This window comes from Lissotriton helveticus, chromosome 1_1 (assembly GCF_964261635.1).
Source record: "Lissotriton helveticus chromosome 1_1, aLisHel1.1, whole genome shotgun sequence".
Taxonomy (NCBI): Eukaryota; Metazoa; Chordata; class Amphibia; order Caudata; family Salamandridae; genus Lissotriton; species Lissotriton helveticus.
In genome coordinates, this window is record NC_136057.1 from 2002116758 (window position 1) to 2002136568 (window position 19811).

Consider the following 19811-nt stretch of genomic DNA (forward strand, 5'->3'; position numbering starts at 1 on the left):
CACGGAGGACGAAACGAGGAACAATAAAGTATTTCAAACAAAATAACTCATATGAGTGCGTACATCATTCATGTCACAAGATCGATATAGATTTAGACATTTGGACGAAATGAGACAACAAGGAGGATGGATGTACAGGTTTTGAATCAATAGGTATCATGAGATAAAATTTGTCAAGTTAGAATGAGAAAATATTTAGTCAAGTCAAATTGAATAGGTACGATGAACAATGAATAGGGTATGGCGCACAAGGAATAGCGAGACTTAGTTAGGAACAGACATGGTCTTCAAAAATTACAAGGTTAATTAGGGAAAAAGGACATGTAAAAACCGGATAGGAAGGAGAGTAAGGCATGTAGTGTATCACAGTACATAAGTGGCAGTTTAAACACAATTAAAGAACAGACAGGATTATGTCTCACAAGTCAGATGGAAAGGGGATGGAAAAGGAATACAATGGTGAGACAGTGCCTGTGGTGTATAGATGGGCTAGGTTGGTATTCTGATATCAATGTCTCAGGGGAAGTTAAATGGAAATGGTACTGTTCCATTCATCAATTGTGTTCAAACCCTGATTCACTGAATTACATAAAGTAATCCATTTACATTCACACCTATTTAGGAGCGTTCTGATGTCTACGCCCCTGTTAGGTATAGTTGGTTTGTCTATAACCTGCCAGCTGATGTCTGTGTCTCGGTGATTCTTTTCCAAGAAGTGTGAGACCAGTGGTGCGGGGAGGGCTTTGCAGTTGATGCGGCTTTTATTTTGGATGATTCTTTGCTTTACCATCTGAGTGGTCTGCCCCACATAGATCAAGTCGCATGGGCAGCGGATGGCATAGACCACGTTCTGTGACCGGTAGTTGGTGTGGTTCTTGAGTCTCCTTCTAGGATACAAATATATATCCTTGGGATGGTCCGCCTAAGAAATCTGTATTTATTATTCAACGGCCCTATATGATATATTTCCTTATTCCTGGCTAGGAATACTTACTATAGCTCTGGGTCTTATTACATTGATCAGAGTTCCTTGATTCAACTTGACTGCACTATTGGAAGACTGACCACTTATTATATTTGCCCTGACGAAGCTCCTGCTGGAGCGAAACGCGTTGGCTGTCTTGTGCACCTGAAAAATAAGAAAATAAAAAGAAAATATATTTTTGGAATAAACATTTGGCTCCATTGATTCACTTCAAACTTGGTGCTGCCTCCATTTAGTCTTGACATTCTACATCTGGGATTCCAGTGGGACCCAATCACAGCAGGTCCCGGAGGTTTACAGCACAATTACAAGTAAAACTTTTATGGGACTTTGGAAATCGGAGGTGCTTGCTAGTTGATCCGCTGTGGAACATTTTTCTTTGGTTCTTGAGTTTGTACGTTCTGTCTTTGTGTGTGAAGTCTTTGGTATTCAGGGTGAGGTCACACACATTGCAGTTTTGGCATTTGTAATGTCCAATAATAGGTGGGAGTCCCCAGGAAGCGGTGATGGTATGTTTGTCTGTCGATTTTTCTGGCCATGTAATTGCATGTACAAGGTGGGATGCTAGATTGTCTCCATGTTGATAGGAGAAGAATGGTGGTTCTCTGAAGATATTGTAGGGGCATAGCAATGTCCAGTTCTTCTTGATAATCTTTGAGATTAGATTGCTGCATGGGCAGAATTTGGAAACAAAAGGTATTCTTGATGATAAATGATAAAATTATTTATAGAGCGCACGTTTACCAGCTGTTTCTTGGCGCTTGGATGGAGAGGCTGAAGGCCACGGCCGTGAGTTGGAATTAGTTGTATGCTTGGGAGAAAAGCCAAGTTTTAAGCGACTTCCTAAATTGAGGATGGGAGGGTATTAGCGGAGTTCTGGAGGGAGTGGAGCTTGGGTGGTAAATCTCAAACCACCATGTTTCTTGCGTCTGAAAGTGCCAGGGGACAATAGATTGGAGCAGGAAGAGTGTAGGACGCGGGAAGGGACATAACAGTGGATTCGGGAGGCAATGAAAGAGGGTCCCTAGGAAGAGAGGGCTCTATGGATCAGGCAGCCAAGTTTGAAGAGGCTGCGCTGGGTCACTGGGAGCCAATGAAGGCTCCTAAGGAGGGGTTTAGCGTGGGTAAACTTTGGCTGGCCATGGATTAGCCTGGCTGCTTGGTTCTGGACAAGTTGAAGTCGGTGGGATTGGTACGCGGGGATTCCGACATACAGGGAGTTGGCATAGTCAATGCGGGACATGACTAGTGCCAGGGTAACTTGGACGAGGGCTTCATGTGAGAGAAATCTGCTGATTTTCCTGATTCGGCCTAGGTGGTAAAAACAGACAGAGACCACCGAATTAATTTGAGCCCTCATGGAGAGGTTGTTACTGATAGTGACGCCTAGGCGCTTGACCGAGTTGACTGGGGATGGTGGGCAGCCCAGGGAGGGGGGCAAGAAATTGGAGTTCCAAGGGTTGCCCGGGGGCCCTGTGAGAACCAGCTCTTTCTTGTCAGGATTAAGTTTGAGCTGGTTCGCGTTCATCCAACTGCTGATGAAGGTCATGGTGGATTGAACGTTCTCGATAGAGGAAGGCGAGTTATCAATATTGAAAATGAGCTAGGTCGTTGGCGTAATTAAAAATGACTACTGCTCTTTTCTGGAGTTCGGAGATCAGGGGGAGAATATATAGATTAACAAAAGGGGGGAACGGGAGGAACCCTGATGGACTTCACAGGTAAGCCTTTTTTCGGTCTTTGAGAAATTAAGTGAGCCACCTCAACGGTGGGCCCCGGATCCCTGCGCTCTCTACCCGATCGAGAAGAAAAGCGTGGTCGACGGTGTTGAACGCCGCCAACAAGTCCAGGAGCACCAATGCCTGCGAAGTGTTCAGATCAGCTCCCTTTCTAAGTTTATCATGGACGGCCAGGGCGATGGACTCAGTGGAGTGTTGGGGCCTGCAGCCAGCTTGATGGGGGTCTAAATAGTGGGAGTTTTCCACAAAAGTGATTAGGCAATTTGCTACAAAGGCCTCCAGAATTTTGCCCAGGAAGGGGAGTAGCGAGATAGGGCAGAAATTACATAGCGCCTCGGGGTCGGCTCCTGCTTTTTTAAGGATAGGTGAAACTACCGCAGTTTTGAAAGAATTGGGGACCACGCCAGAGGTAAGGGAGTTATTGAGGAGAGAGAGGGGGGGTGGTCGGGGATATTGAGAAAGATCTCCTGGGCAATGTGGGGGGGGGACAGCTGTCCCGCGGAGAACTGGAGCAAACTTTCCTGAGGAGGGAGAAAAAATCCTCCTGAGTGATCGTAGGAAAGTTGGAGAAGAGAGAGAGTTATGGGGTGCATTGCTGGGATCACGGGGTGAGACGGCCTTGGGGTTACTAGTTTTAATGTTGATAATCTTCTCAATAAAGTAACAGTTGAGGGAATCACAGAGGGATCGTGATGGTAGGGGTTGGATGGTGACACGGTCATGTTTTACAAGTTCGTCCACGATGGAGAAGAGGTCTTTGGCTTTACTGGTCGAGTTCAAGATTTTAGAGGAGAAGTATTCAGTTTTGGCTACAAGGATGGCGGTTTTGTAGTCTTTTAGGGCAGAGAGAAAGGTGGATTTTTTGAGGGGACAGAAGTCAAGTCTCCACTTGCGCTCGGTTTGGCGTAGGGCGAGTTTCCTGTCTTTAAGGTCCTTAGTGAACCAGAGCTGGGCATCGTGGGGCCTCCTATTTTTAAGTTTTTTGCAGGGGAGCGAAGTTGTCTCTTGCCTGGGCCAGCCAGGTGTTAAGGTCTTCTGCCTGGGTATGAGGTGAGGTCGGCGGTTCGGTGGGTTGGGAGGCACTAGGCATAGAGGTTGAAAGGAATGCACAGAGAGTAGGAATATTTACCCGACTCCAGTTCCTGATCATGAGAGGATCAGTGGTGGGGGATTTGGTGGTAGTGGGTGTAGTGATGGAGAAAGAAATAAGAAAGTGTTCAGACCAGGTACAAGGGTAGATCTGGAGATTAGTGATGTCGAGGTTAGAGGTCCAGACCTGGTCCAGGGTGTTTCCTTTCATGTGGATGGCCGCTTTAATATGCTGGGGGAAGTTCATACCGTTGAGTAACTCCATGAAGTCCATCGAGCAGGAGCTTTCGCACGAGTCATGAGGCCAGTAATTGAAGTCCCCTATGATGAGGATTTTGGCATGGTTTATCACCAGCTCAGCTGTCATGCTACTGAATAGTTGGAGAAAATTCGGCAAGTGGGCAGGTGGCCTGTAAAATAGGGCACAAGTTAAAGGGAAACTTTTGGATTCGAGTTTAAACAGCAAGAAGTCAACAGAGGGGATTTTGGGGGGTGGTTAGTGAAGTGAATTTGTGGGATTGAGAGATGATGGCAGCGACTCGTCCACCCACTGTACCCTCTGGCCTATTCGCCTAGAGGATATAGTAGTTGTCAGGATATAGTAGTTGTCATGGATTTTTTTGATTATGGTGTGAGGAGGTGGTCACGATGACGGTACCATGCCCTCTTTCGTGCTCTGGTCACGAGACATTTGGGATATCCTCTGTTGATTAGTTTGTTGATGAGGATGTCTGACTCGTGGAAATAGTCTTTACGCCATTTTCAGTTCCTTCTTACGCGTAAGAACTGGCCATATGGGAGGCCATCTCTCAATCCTCATGGGTGATAGCTAGAGTATTGTAACAGGGTGTTCCTCTCTGTAGGCGGCTCTCGATTAACGCCTCGCTACTCAAGGGCCATCGCTCTTTCCGCACCAAATCACTTCAACGTCATGGCTACTTTCTCGAATCACCACACTGGGTATGTATACTTTGGATGTTTTCCACAGCACCGGCCGCTCGCTGTGTACACCAGCACTCTTCCTCATACCTACTCTCACAGTCTCACCCATGCCTACCCCCGCTGTGTCCACCGCGCTCGCTGTCCCCATCGGCTCCCTTCCGGCACATCCACTCCCGTAGCCTCACCCACGCCAGCCCTCACGGTTTATACCCCGCTGTTCCATCACCTCCTCCATCTCTTGGTTCCCCCTCCCACTTTTCCCACCTGGGCTATTCTATAACGCCCCCCGATATCTTGCACAACCCCCTCTGACCCAATTGACCAGCACACACACACCCCCCTCATCCATGTTCCACCCGACCCTACATCTGTAGAAGCCTCCGGCTCCACTTCTTGGGTTCCCACACCACTTCCCACCCGCCAACCTTCCCCTCTTCCTACCTCCTGAGCCCCAGCGCCCACCCTCCTCCCTCCCTACCCTTACCATCTTCCTTCCTTACCTGTACAGCACTGTTTTTCCAACCACAACCCGGTCCTGAAGATGATCCCAACTAAGACGGATCGAAATGTCATCGACCATTCAGCGCAATAAAGGGCGCAATTCCAAATGTGGCTCGTCCAAATCACTACTGCAAACCAAAAAACGTTTGCATTGCAATTTATTTGGAGTCACATTGTTCTCTCAATTCACTGTATATATGTAACACTTTTATACCATGCGCCCCTCATGCTGATCACAATTGTCACTTGCGCTGCCACCCTTTATGTCACTTGCACATGCCGAGCACCAAGTCCAATTCGGGTTGTTTTGTTATTCATTTGAGTATAGTGCTGATACAACTGTATATTTTGTTTTCCCCCCTCTTCTTTCCTTAATTATATGATGCCATGAGCACGTTTCATAAACAAATGAGTCTCCTTGTTTCTGTTCACGTAATGCTTTTCGCATACATGTTTTATTGCCTTTTTTGAATAACACCAGTTGGGATAATGTGTCTCTTCACTCTGATTGTGTCACAAATATTGAAATAATATGGGGGGTGGATGTCTCAAGCAAGTGCTTTGGGGAAACGTCTGCAGTTTATGACATGGTCCATCAACCATAGCTACCTGCATAGTTATTAGGACCACTGCACCGTATTGGTTCACCAATACTTCCATCTGGTTATATTCAGTGTGTCAAAACAGGGGGCACACATGTGGTGCTCCTTCAACGTGATATACAGAGTGCCTCACCTGTCTAGTGAATAACCAAATTTGCTGCTTGGGACATAAATGGAGGTGAACTGTTACATGTCCAACACCTGAAACACGGCTGCCATACCATCAAAACCTGGATGGTCTTCCACTGCCACAAATGCAATCTTTCAAAAATAATGTATTTTGTTTCTTCTCTTTCAGTCTTGACATCTTGTTCTTGACTTTCCACACTCTACCCTTTTGGTATTGTCATACATCAATAGCATGAGCCTTTTTTAAACTTTAGTTTTTCAGCCTTCGAAATTCCAGCACATTGTTTTCAGAAGACTCACACCTTCATACTTCATTTCCATTTCCAGTCCGTTATTCATTCTCAAGGAAGATCTGTAAATGACAGCTAATATTTTTATTTTCCGTGTGATGCAATCTATCCTGACGACGACAGCTGGAGGATTTATCAATGGTAACTAAAAAGGCAGGGAGGGGTATAAATTCGTAAAATCAGGGTTAAACATCTACCAACCCTCAGTCTTCTTCCACCCACTACATACTGATAAGGTTCTGCTGAGAGAAAGAGCAGGTTTAACAAGAAAACTGAAAGGGGTTTACAGTGCCTCCTGTCCTCCTTCTCAACCACCATTCCAAACCATATGTGGAAAACTGAGAAGTGGGGATTGGAAGATGGGGGGAGGGGAGGAAAGGAACAGCTGGACAAATAGCATATTTGATCTTATTTCTGCCAACTCACCCCTCCTTCAGTGTCAATTTCACATGCTCACTATTGCATCTGGAGATAAACATGAGAGTTGAAGGGTATAATAGAGGCTTCCCAAAATCTCTTTTCATCCCTACAAACTTCCCAAGCAACAAGTGGAGAAAAAGTAAGGGGGATTTAACAGGTGGAGAGTTGGCAAAGCTGACTTTGCTTTAAAATCCCAATGGTAACTCTTCCAGTGCCCATACCAGGATCCTCAACTTTGTAGATAGAGAGACAGCCCATCCCCATTCCTCTTTCTCGGCAACTAGGATAGGTTTGGAAGGAGGATGACAGAGAGGGGGAGCAAGGGGACTATTGACTCAGCCCAACCCAAACATTTCCTGGTTTTATGATGTCATCAGTGTCGACTGTTGCACCTGGCACAATTTGCGAATGCAACGGATTCTCACATAGAGATTCAGAAATTTGTGAATGTGAATACTTATGAATCGTTATTTACAACCAGCAAAGGTATGTACATACTGGTTTTCCATCCAATAATTCTGATACGTTAGTATTCGCAAATTGTAATTTGTTCAACTGGGTACATCAGGTCACGTATTTTTACAAAATACTAATTTACACAAAGATATCATTACAAATGCACACCAGAGTTGATAACAGGAGCAGCCCTAATTATCAAGGTCCAAAAAGCACTGAATAACATTTGTTTAGATGTTTCCAAACAAGAAAACATTCAGCAGGCGGTTTATTTTAGGCAAAAGAGAGGTCCACAGATTAGGAGCCAATACAGAACAAGCATTGGTAAAGCCAATATGTCTCGCCTACATAAGATCAATTGCCTATGTCAATTTCTTTTCAGACATGTTGCACAACAGTGCAGGCTGCTGTACAACATGGATTCGATTTGTTTTTTTTTTAAAAAGCCGTCACATAGCCATGCACAGCCTGTGTTGCTGGGCAATATGTCTAGCAACATTACACAAAGTCAAATAGGCCTTGCATCTTCAAGAGCTATTTGGCTTTGTTTAATGTTTTTTGTGGGGCGGCAGTAGGGTTGGAGGGAGCAGGGGGGGAACATGTGGGAACTTTAACTTTTCAGTCAATGCATTTAAACATTTACAACTCATCAGTTTGGGGTTAAAAAATGTTTGCAGATTGCATTTGCAGTTTTAATGGGGCCGCCACTTTAAAGAGTCCAGTGGGGAAGCAGGGTTTTGTTACAGTTCTTCCTCTTCCTCACTTTCCTTCTTGCCCATGGCTGCATAGTCTCTAAGCAGGCTGAGCACCATCCTGCGGCACCCTTCTCTGTTCACCGCCTCTCCATTGGTCACCAGGCGGGTCCTGGCGAACATGAGAATGTCCTTAATACAGCAGAGGAACCTCCAGCACCCCTGGATAGCTTCCTCTGTGTGTGTCCCTGGAAACAGCCCGTAGAGCATGGACTGTTCTGTAATTTTCTCGTAGGGGAAGGGCTACCAGTTCTTGTCGCAAGGCAGCCCTTAGTCTCTGGGCTAGGGGCAGGCCCAGAAGAGATGGTGTGCAGATTCCTCTGTGGGGCATCCCCTTGGGCAGTTCCTGTGTGGGCACAGGCCTCTGCTGTGCATGAAGGACCTCACTGGCAATTAGCAACACAAAGTCGGGGGGCTGAGGGTGCGAGGGTAAGCAACATGAGGGAGGTGTGTGGGAGGGAGCAGCAACTCAACAGAGGTCAGGGGGAGTGCAGAGGCACAAGCAATACAAGTGTGGAAGGGAGCTGCAACAGAACCGGAGGGCAGAGGAGTAAGGGGGAAAGCAACACAACTAAGGTGTGGAGGAGGAGCGAGGGAACAGCAACAGAAGAGAGAGCTGGGAAAGAGATGGTGTGAGGACGGAGGAACTGGAGACACATGTACTTATATAGAGTGTATGTAAAAAAAATTTAACAAGTAGTTGTAAGAGCATGCAACCAGTGGAATGAAACTGGCCACAGAAAGGAAACTGTACTTGGTCCATGTCCCACAGAAGGGACAAATACTTGAAGACACAGCAGGTAGTAGGAAGTAAGCAGGAGGAGGTGAAAAATAGGTAGCAAAGAAACAAGAGTGATGTGAAAGCCAATGGGTGGGCTCTAAGCCTGTTTTTAAGCTTTTATGTTACAAACGGTTTCGCTGACAGTGCATGTGCACTGTTGAGGCAAAACCTGAAAAAGAAGGTATACTAAAAAGTGTTCAAAGAAAACATGGAATAACAAAGAAACTAAGGCTAGTGGACTGAATATTATGAGTAAATGGATAAAGTATCAAAATATTTAAGGTCAAACAAGAGCCTGTAAATTCAAACCTAAGGTATGGCAAGTGGTACTAAAGACAAAGGGAAAGGGAAGCCAATGGCGTGTAAGTAATTTATACAAGGATGACACAACCCCCAAAAAAGTACTCGGTGCATGCAATGAATTGTTAGGGTCTTACTAAATACATTGAAAAGCTGATCTAAACAGGAAAAGCTTATGCACATGAAAGACATTTTAAACAACTCTATGCTTCCGATAAAATAACATATCTCAATGGTGCAAAGAGAATGAGTGCCACTTCTAGATTTGAGATTGCCCCATCAAGAACTAACCACTGTGTTATAATAAACAAAACACACACCAAACTAAATATCACCCAGAGAATGGTATAATGGGACAATTCAAGAAACTACTCGAGACAAGCGATTTATTGGTAAAAAGAACGCACTACCAATTGTGAGAATTGGTAGAGTTTTTCTTTCTTTTAATATTAATTGACTGAAGATTACTGGTGAACAAACACTGCTTGGATTGCATCAGGTTTTCATCTATAGACGCCAAACCTACAGAAACTTCAATCACTAAATTTTGGCAGGGACTATTTCCGAGTTTGCAATTAAAAAAAGGCTCGATATATAATTCTTTATTCCACGAGCATCTACAATAACTTGATGAAGCTACACACATACCATAATCCAAAAACATGCTTTAGATTCTTGACAATATTCAACACACACCTCCAATGTTTTACTGAAAGTAGACGCCAAGATATTTTCAAGATGACAAGTAGCTCTCCTGAACTAAGTGTGACTAATATTCAAATGAAAATTAAATAAGGATAATAGACTACAGAGACCAAATGGCACTTTTAAACCGCTCATATTTGTTATAGACACAAAACATTAGTCTGTGTTGGTTCCGTCATCCTTCAGCCGGTATAAAAACCTTTGCATTTGTTCATTCAATTCAATGCAATTCTTACTTCCTTTGCATATAGCACCAACCATGTTTTATTATGGCTACTTAAAAGTCCTCTTGATCGACAAAGTGGATACCTAAACTATGCTTGGTAGTTTTACAGGGAATACAATGTTATTGACCCTCAACTATGAGCACCTTTGACCACCAGCTCTTCAAATGCATCAAATGCCAAGCACTTTTGTTTATTTGTAAACTTTTACCACCCTCTGATCTAATGGCTTGACTCTTTCCAGTTAGATGTACAGGACTGTACCTGTAATATGCTAAATTCCTCAAATATTTCATTCACAGTGGACGAATCATATGTACAATGATTGGTAGAACATTTGGACAACTTTGGTCGCAAAGAAATGTTGGACCCATGAGACATTCCACAGTCTTGAATTGTTTTTCCTTCCAGGTAGTAAACTTCCATATCCTCATTATAAACCACTCTCTTGATCAGAACACATCTTGTTTTGCTTCATCATCAAAGACCTGTCTACAGTTTAAACTAAGGTGCACGACTGATCGTGGTCCCTGAAGAAGAAACATCACAACGTTTCAGCAGCAAGATATGCTTCATGATTTTTTGAGGTAATCGTATCTCCATAATATACACTAGTGTTCATATTATGATAGGGGATATAAGAAGTCATGACTGGCATTAACATAGAAAATCTCCAGCTGAAGGGCAATTCAATCTGCTAAACCTACACTCAACAGCTGTTTCCCTGATGTTTTATACCTTCTGAAATGCAGGTACAGGGCCTTAGCATGACTTTGTTATATGTCCTGAGCACTGTGTAGCATTGTTGAAGATGGAAACAAACAAGCTATTCTTCAGGAAAAGGAGTTTTATTTCCAAACTCAAATCATGCGTTTACGTCAATTTTTTCCGAAACTAAACAACCAAGAACTGATGGTACTTCTTTTGACTCACTCCTATTTAGAACCATTTTAAGTTTTATGACAACCTAATAACCTGCTTGACTGACAGAGCAGCTAATATTTATGCCAACATCCCAGCAGCAGTGCCTTCTCCTCATATCGCTATCACAGAAGACACACATCATGGTGCTATTCTTTTTAAAAAAAATTTTTTTTTTATATATTTTTATTGATTATAACACAAGAGTAAAAATGTACATACCGGGTGTCATTTGGTGGTATATAGTACAGCGGTGAACGGGCGAATGAATTGAGGAAATACACTACAATCATAGGTATCCGAAAAATATCAATACCAGCTTAGAGCTGAGGCAAAACAATACGATACAGATAGCCATAAGCAAACCTCATCAGAACCCGCCCACCAGGGATACAGGATATGCAGATTGGACATTCGACACCCGGATACGAGAGACAAAAAGATCAGGAGAAGATGCCGCATCTCTTGTGAAGAAGGGAGAAGGGAAAGAGAAAGGTCATAGAACACAATAAAGGAAAAATAAAAATAAAAACTCAACCCCCACCCTGCACCCCTGCGGATGGCTACGACCTAACCCCACTAGCAGCGTGCCTGTCGTCCCCTAAACTACAACCCAGGGAAGGGAAAAAGATGGAGGAGGAGAGGTATTACAAAATGATACGGGCTCCCGGACTCCCCCCCGCCAAAAGCAGAAATCCCCTACCGCGATATTAAGCAAGTTATAACAGACTAATAAGCAAACCAATAGGGGAGCCACCGACAGAGAAAAGACCGTCCCGCCCAGCCCCCGGCACCACAGAGACAGCAAATCCCTTTTCGATCATAGCAGTCACACCAAACCCAGACAATAAGAATTCCATCTGGCCCTCACTCCCACAGAAACAACCCAGCTGAGCCAAAAGAAAGTCATCGTACCGAATTCAAGTCAAAGTCAGCCCTGGCCCATACGATCCATTGCACAAACCCCATCCAGTAGAACCAATACAGTAGCAAAAGAGTCAAAGTGTTGGTGAAAAAGGAGATCAATATAGCCAAAAAGAGTCAAAAAGGTTAAGTCTCGAAGTCCATCAGATACACGAAAGTCAATCCAAAAAATAGTAGTGGTGGTCTGCAGAAGAGAAGGAAGAAGTGAGTCCTGTGCGGGCGACGACTTTGCCGATCTTGCTAGGTGTTCAGGGGCTCCAGTAACGTAGCGCTGTATTCGTGCGGGCACAATCGGCACCAGGTTCAGATCATAGTCGGGGTTCTCCTCTCGAGGTAGATCAAGCGTCGCGGGGGTAAGCGTATGTGTCAGGTCTAACACAAGGCTGGAGTCCGGTCTCAAACAAACAGTCTCGAGGCGTGCAGTCAAATTGTGAAGAGCAGCCTCCATTTGCAGGCGAAGAGCCCCGATGGCGGCCATTATGGTCCCCAGGGTCGGTCCACACATCGTCCGATCCATCTCCGCGTGGGCGATAGAAAAGCAGATCTTCAGCCCCGGAGGCCGGCTACTCCGGGGAAACCAACAGGCGCGGAGTGGACGGAAGCGACTGGCGACTCACAGGCTTGGCGACCTTTACACCACTGCCGAGAGCGGGGGCCCACCCCGGACCCCAAGGGCTGCAACAGGGTCCCGGGACCCGGCCCCCACCCACCGCGGCAACCACATCTCGTCGCTGTTCGTCCAGTATTCGCAGGGACCGAAAACCACCACCAGGATAGAGAATATGTTCCACTCCGATGAGACCGGACTCAGGCACCCGCGGCCGATGTTGTTCAACTGAAACCCAGCCGGGTCAGTACTCGAGGTCCCGGCTTACACACTGGAGGAGGCCCAAAAATGAAAGACGGTCTAACTTCGTCAATAAAGGTCGATAAAAACTCCGGGATTGCCCCTCTGGGCTCAGCAACCATTCAGACACACGGGAGTCTGGCGGGAGGTCAGGATGAAGTTCAGGATAAGTCCGCCAGCGAGGGAGGTCGACGGAGCCGGGAGCCTATGCGGCCATCTTGGATGCTTGCGTAGCTCCTCCTCCGGTGCTATTCTTGGAGTATAAACTGCAGTCGCTGAAGACGTTGTAAGTAAGAAATACGTACGCTGTTCCTGCCATCATCTGTAATAAAGCCATCATCAAACATGCTCGCCGGTCTGCACTCCATTTATAACAAAGCTTATCAATGCCGCTCTTTCATCTAGCAAAGTCCTCGAGGACAGCAAGCACATCATCATTACCCCACTGCTACAGAAACCTATGAAAGACCGAGAGAATATGGAAAAATACTGTTACATTTTAAGGCTTCTCTCCTCTTGCCTATTTCTATGATATTATAGTAACAGCGCAACTCTCGGCACGAATAGAAAACAACACAATCTTTAGCAACTTGCAGTCTGGCTACCGAATGTATTGAGGTACCAATCTACTTCATGAATATTGTTGGAAACGGGACCCCCGGCTGGCCAGGGCTTTCGCCAAAGTCAGTCAGAGATTCCCATTCCCAAGTCAGGGCAAGGGAGTCACACAACAAGATAACCCCTGCTCACCCTCTAGGTAACGTGGCGCGAGCAGCAAGGCTAAACTTGGAGGCGATCTAAGTTAAGTGTTTGCGCGCGCACCCTCAGCAACAACTTCCAAGGCCCACCACAAAGGAAAACTCCACACAAGGTTATATAAAAATAGCCTTTGTATTACAATAAACATACATTAGATAAAACACACATATTGTTACACTGTGCCAACAGGCACGGGCGGAATTTACAAGGGATATTGTACAAGACAGGGCCACCTGGACCACTATCAAGGGTATGCACTTTTAGAACTTAGCACTTGTAGAAAGAATACTTTAGAATGTAAAATCACTGTAGCACACAATATAAAAATAGAGCACACAACCAGTAATCACTGGTAACAAGACCTCACTAGCACCACCTGCGCTAGGAGGACAACAACCACCTAAGTATTACAATACCTGTAGGGGTGTAAGAACATAACACATGATGCAATGCATAACATTCATTCAGAGGTGTAAGGAAGGGAAAACACATGATGCATCAACAATACATTCAGAGGTGTAAAAAACAAGGCACATGATGCATAAAAACACATTCAGAGGTGCAGGAAACACAATAGCGCAAAACTCACATTAGTCACCACCTGTGACTGTCCCTAGGCCAACTGGCCTCTCTAGGGCTAGGACGCCCTGTGTCCCAAAAGTCAGGGGGCCTAAACGTGGCAGTTGCCCACAAAGTGCTGGGCAACTGGTACAGGGAAAGTTAGGGCAACGTTGGAGCCTGGTGGGCTCAAGAACCACCACTGTGGCACTGCTGGGCCTCTCTGGGCTCTAGAACAAGAACTGGCCCTCCTGAGCCTCTCTCAGGCTCTTCAACAGGACTGGGCACTCGAGCCTCTCTGGGCTCGCAAAGCAAAAGGCGGGCTGGAGCCTCTCTGGGCTCAAGAACGAGGAAAGGGGCACCCTCAGAGCCTCGCAGGCTCGTAAATTTACTGTGGGCGGGAGAGCCTCGGGGCTCTGCACAAAGAAATGCCCTCTCAAGAGCCTCGGGGCTCTGCACAAGAAATGCCGCCTTGGTTGGAGTCCCCCCTCTGGGGGACTCGAGACGCGGAAAATGCCCCTTGAGCCTCTCAGGGCTCAATCAGGAATGCGGCCGTCTCTGGAGTCCCTCTTGGACTCTGCAAGAATGCCCCTGGAGCCTTTCGCCAGGCTCCACAACAATGAGCACGAGATCGCGCTCTTGGGGGGGGGCGGACACCGACAATGTGTCCCGGCGCCCCTCCCTTCTCTACTTTGGCCGCACTCACCGGTACTGGTCGCAGTGCTCTGCAGCGGCTCCCTCCTGGGCGGCGGGGTCTCGCGGCCAGGCTCTGCTCCCTCCTTCAAGCTGGTCACCACGGGGCTCTCCCTCACTCCTGGGAGCCCCGTGGAAGGTGCCGGTCGCGAGCTGCTTCTTCCTCCAGTTAGGTCCCGGGCCGGCAGCCAATCAGAGCGCGGCTCGGGGAATGACGAGTGTCCCGCAGTACCGCCCCCGGCCTGCCTGACTTCCTGCTGCGGGTCGGGCGGCGGCAGGGACAATCTCGGGGGCAACTACCGGACAAAGCGAGGGGTGAGCACCCTCGGACGCGGACAATGCCGGGTGGGCACTGGCCTTTGCAAAACAGAGCGCTCTAAAGCGCTAGTCAAAATCCAGCACTTCCAGGCGCTTAAGGCAAAAGTAAAGCGCTCCCAGCGCGAAAGGACAATCAATCACCGGCTGTGCACCACAAGCACTCCCCAGCGCTACAAGCCAATTAAAGCGCTCTTAAGCGCTATGAAAAGAGAAAGCACTTCCAGGCGCTTCCAGGGGTGAATGCAGCGCTCCCAAGCGCTATCAAGGCTAATCAAGCGCTCCCCAGCGCTGAAGGGCATAGAGCAGCGCTCTCAGTGCTGTAGGCACAGCACAAGCTCCAGCAGGGGCTGGAGGCAGGCAGGGGGGCAAGGCTGGGCCAGAGCCAGCACACTGGGTCTCCAGGCAGGGAGACAGTCCAAGTGGCGGTCCTCCTGGCCCCAGCAGCAGCAGCAGCCCCCTCTGGCAGGATCAGAAAAGAGAACCCATTTCTGGGGACACAGCCCTTTCTTATACTGTGAAATCCTTTGTTTCAGGGTGCAGGGTGGGGGGAAAACCAGTTGCAGCTGGTTCTGGAGCACTCTTGATGGCCCAACCACCCATTTCATTCACTGGGGAGGGTAGGGTCGTTAGACACACCACAGGGGGGCGGAGCCAGCATTGTGTGGGGAAAACCCAGCCCATCCAGGACACAGGTACACTCCTCCCACACATCACTCATGCTAATCTCACACTCACCACCGGGCAGACCCATCCAGACTTCCTGGAGTCTGGCATGCCAGCCAGCTCCAGCCAATCACGCTCCAGCACCCTCACTGCACACATATCTCAACGTCCAGAAGTAGCACTTCCCTTCTAGACACATACAAGCCACACATACCATCGTGCAGCATTCACTCTCACGAGTTCACACACACCAAACTCGAGCCTGCACTCCCCACGCATCAGGAACTACCAGGGACACATACATTCCCCATGCATTCCTATGGGAGGGCAGGCCAGCCATACTACACGCACGCACTTTCACTCTGGGACCCAGGGAAAAGTGCGCAGAGACCCAAAAATCACTAACATAGGGTCACACATAAAAGCAAAAAAGTTTAGGGGTGAACCTGCCCTACGGGCCAAGTCCAACAAATATCATAACTTGTCACTTCCAGAGGTGCACACTCTGCAACACTGTACTCGATCCCACTGTGCTCTATACGACTCTACACCATTACACTCTACAACAATGCACTCTATGCCACTCTACACCACTGCACACTATGCCACTCTAATCTGCATCACTGCACTCTACACCACTGTACCATTTTCTGCCAACATGTCACACAGGCTTCAGACAAAGTGAATATCGCCACCGATATGATGTGCGGCCTACCACAAGTGCTTTTGCAACATAGTTGTAGGAGGGTTACTTTGGTTCAAGTCCCTTTTCTTTCACTCCATTGCAAAGTGAAATCAGGTTTCCTTCTATTGACTCCTTGCGTGTCTCCTCTGGCATGCTTCTAGCCTATCCTAAAGGTCATCCCAAAACCTCATCGTTTTCTTATAGCCACGTGACCCAACTCACACAGATTTCGGATAGTCACAGCATTGGCTTTCACATATAGGGCGGTAACACATTTCAACATATCAGCCCAAAGTAAAACACACGGACGAGATTGCATCATGCGTTTCCAACAGCAAAATCTGTGCAACTGGCTCTTACTCAATACTGCTGATATTGAGGTATTGATCTCAACACCTCACTGCTGTAGCTCTGCTGACCCTTCTCAACTCCCCTCCACATCAGCAACATGGAAGGCACATTTCATGATGAACTTTCACTCAACCTGCACCTCAAGAATATGGTCAAATCTGTGTTTATCCATCTTCACACTGTCCCCTGCTGATGATACCACATTTCATCATCCTGGCCCTCGCAGTTGTCCTCTTCTGAACTGTTACTGTAAAGCACACACAGTTTAACAAGCATTGGCAAAGCCAATAGGTCTCATCTATGCAAGAGCAATTGGCATTGCCAATGTGGTTTGGCCAAGTTGTACATCAGTGTGGCTACTGTTCAGTACGGCCAAAATATAGTGGCATAGAGGAGAGTGGCATGGAGTGTTGTAAAGTGGAATGGCAAATGGTGGAGTAGAGTGTCGTAAAGTGGAGGGACATATAGGGTCGTGTATTGAAGTGGCAGAGTAGAGTGGCATACAGTGGAGTGGTGTAGATTAGAGTAGAATGATGTAGAGTGCATTGGCGAAGAATCTTGCAGATTATAGTGGTGTAGAGTGTAGCAGCATAGAATGCAGCGGAGTACAATGCAGAAATGTAAACTTTGTGGCGTAGATTTGAGTGTTGCATAGTAGAGCGCAGTGCTAAAGGGTGCAGTGGTGTTGTGTAGAGTGGCGTAGAGTACAGTGGCGTAGAGTACAGTAGCGTAGAGTAGAGTTGCATAGAGTGCAGTGGCAGAGTGGTGCAGAGTAGAGTGTCGTAGAGTGGTGCAGAGAAGAGTATGGTGCTGTAGAGTATGTTGACATAGAATGCAGTAGTGCAGAGTAGAGTGAAGTAGAGTTTAGTGGCACAGAGTGCAAAGTTGCAGAGTAGAGCAGCGTATAGTGTAGTGGAGTAGAGTGGCATAGTGTGCATTGGCATAGAGTGCAGTGGCATATAGTGGAGAATGGCGCCGAGTAGAGTGGGCTGGTGTAGAGTGCACTGGTGTCGAGTGTTGCAGAGTGAGATAGAGTGCAGCAGCGTATAAGCAGTGGCGCAGATGAGAGTGGTGCATAGTAGAGTGCAGTGGCGTAGCATGCAGTGGAGTTGAGTGGAGAAGAATAGAGTGGCAGAGAGTCGAGTACAGTGGATCATAGTGGCATAGAGCAGAGTGGCATGGAGTGGCAGAGGGTGCATTGACATAGACTGGTGCATAGTGAAGTGGCATAAAGTGGAGTACTGCAGAGTGCAGTGGTGTAGAGTTCAGTGATGTAGAGTAGAGTGGCGTAGAGCGCAGTTGCATAGAGTGCACTGGCATAGAATGCAGCAGTGCAGAGTAGAGTGACAGAGAATTCAGTGGTGTAGAGTGCAGTGATGCAGAGTAGAGTGGCTTAGTGTGCAGTGGTGTAGAGTGGCATAGGGCGCATTGTTGTAGAGTATAGTGTTGTAGAGTCACAGAGCGTAGTGGGATAAAGTACAGTGTTGCAGAGTAGAGTGCAGTGACGTAGAGCGCAGTGGCATAGAGTGCAGTGGCACAGAGTGGAGTGGCGTGGAGTGGCATAGAGCAGATTGTTTCAGAGTGGAGTGGTACAGGGTAGAGTGAAGTGGCGTAGAGTGGCGTAGGGTGTAATGGAGTAGAGTAACGTGGTGTACAGTGCAGTGGAGCAGAGTAGATTAGAGTGGTGTACAGTGGATTGGCATAGAATGTAGTGGCGTAGTGTTGAATGGTACAGAGTAGATTGCATTGTCGTACAATGCAGTGGTGCAGAGTGCAGTGGCGCAGAGTTCAGTGGCACAGAGTGCAGCATTGCAAAGTGCCACAGAGTAGAGTAGAGTACAATGGCGTAGAGTAGCATGGTGTAGTGTGCTTTGGCAGAGTAGAGTGGTGCAGAGTAGAGAGGTGTAGAGTGAAGTGGCATAGAGTGCAGTGGTGTAGAGTGGAGCAGTGCAATGTGGAGTAGAGTGCAGTGGCGTGGGGTGGGGTGGTGAAAAGCAGAGTGGTGCAGAGTACATTGTAGTGGCATGAGTGTTGCAGAGTAGAGTGAAGTATGCAGGGTGTGGCTGCCATTACAGAAAACACATTTTCATTTAAAATGACCAATACATTTGCACAGACATTCAGTTTTACTAGTCAAACTTCACAGTTTACAAATACTTGCACATTGTTTTGTGGTACAAAAACATCCTTACCCTAGTAACCAGCAAGATTTTCACATATATATTCTCACTTTGAAGTCAGAGAGATAAAAATAAACACCAATCTCCCTCAGAAGACACAGCCTGGCATTTGGGCTCTGTCTTTGAAATCACAGCAAATGTGACAAGATAAGAACAAGATTTACAGGCCTGTTTGCAGAAAGGAGCACTCCTGGAAGAATACAAGGAGAGGTAGTGTGAAAAAGATTTGCTCCTTGGAAGGGACACACTCACTCTGGACAGTCTAAAACAAATAAAGCCAGGCAACCAGAAAGCCATACAATGTGAGTTACAAACCACAAAGTCAATGTTAAGCAATGGGTGGAATCCATTCCTAGGCAGGCTTTCTAAATGTGTCTAAGATGTCTTCAGCCAACCAGACTGCTGTGCGGTTTGCTAGGCTTCGACCTAAAAACTGCCTCACCCTTAAACTTAAGTGGGTCTGACACATCACCCTTGCTCTGAAGTCTATACAAAGGCCATATTTAAACTATATGTACTGTGCATATAGGCTTGCACAGCTGTGCACCAGGCTACTCATTATGGGTGATATAACAGAACCAATTAAGCGGATGCTCAGGTCAATTAGGTGGCAAGGTACTTTCATGAAAACATTTAGTAGTACGGCCCTAGCTTTTAACCCCTTGCATGCTGGGGTTATTCCCCCGCTGTGCTGGGGAGAGGGAGGGCGCGCACAGCGCCCCGGTGCTCATGACAAGCTCAGCTCGTCATGAGGCACAGTGCTCGTGTACTCATGACGAGCTGAGCTCGTCATGACCACACCCTTTTTCATGGAACGTTCAGCACAGCAGGGGAATTAGCCCAGCGTGCGAGCGTTCCACGGCTCATGACGAGCTCATCTCGTCATGAGCACTGGAGCACCGCGCCTCATGACGAGCTTAGCTCGTCATGAGCATACAACGGGTTAATTGCTCGGGAATGGTTGTGCAGGGCAAGGCTGCCTTTATTTGAAATTAAG

The 19811-nt window shown here is 47.0% G+C and overlaps 1 protein-coding gene across 1 annotated transcript in view; it reads right to left on the reverse strand.

The window, feature by feature from the left end:
* Nucleotides 1–19811, reverse strand: part of DPH5 (diphthamide biosynthesis 5) — a 375297-nt gene that overhangs the window by 107756 nt on the left and 247730 nt on the right. The gene's annotated exons all lie outside the window — the stretch shown is intronic.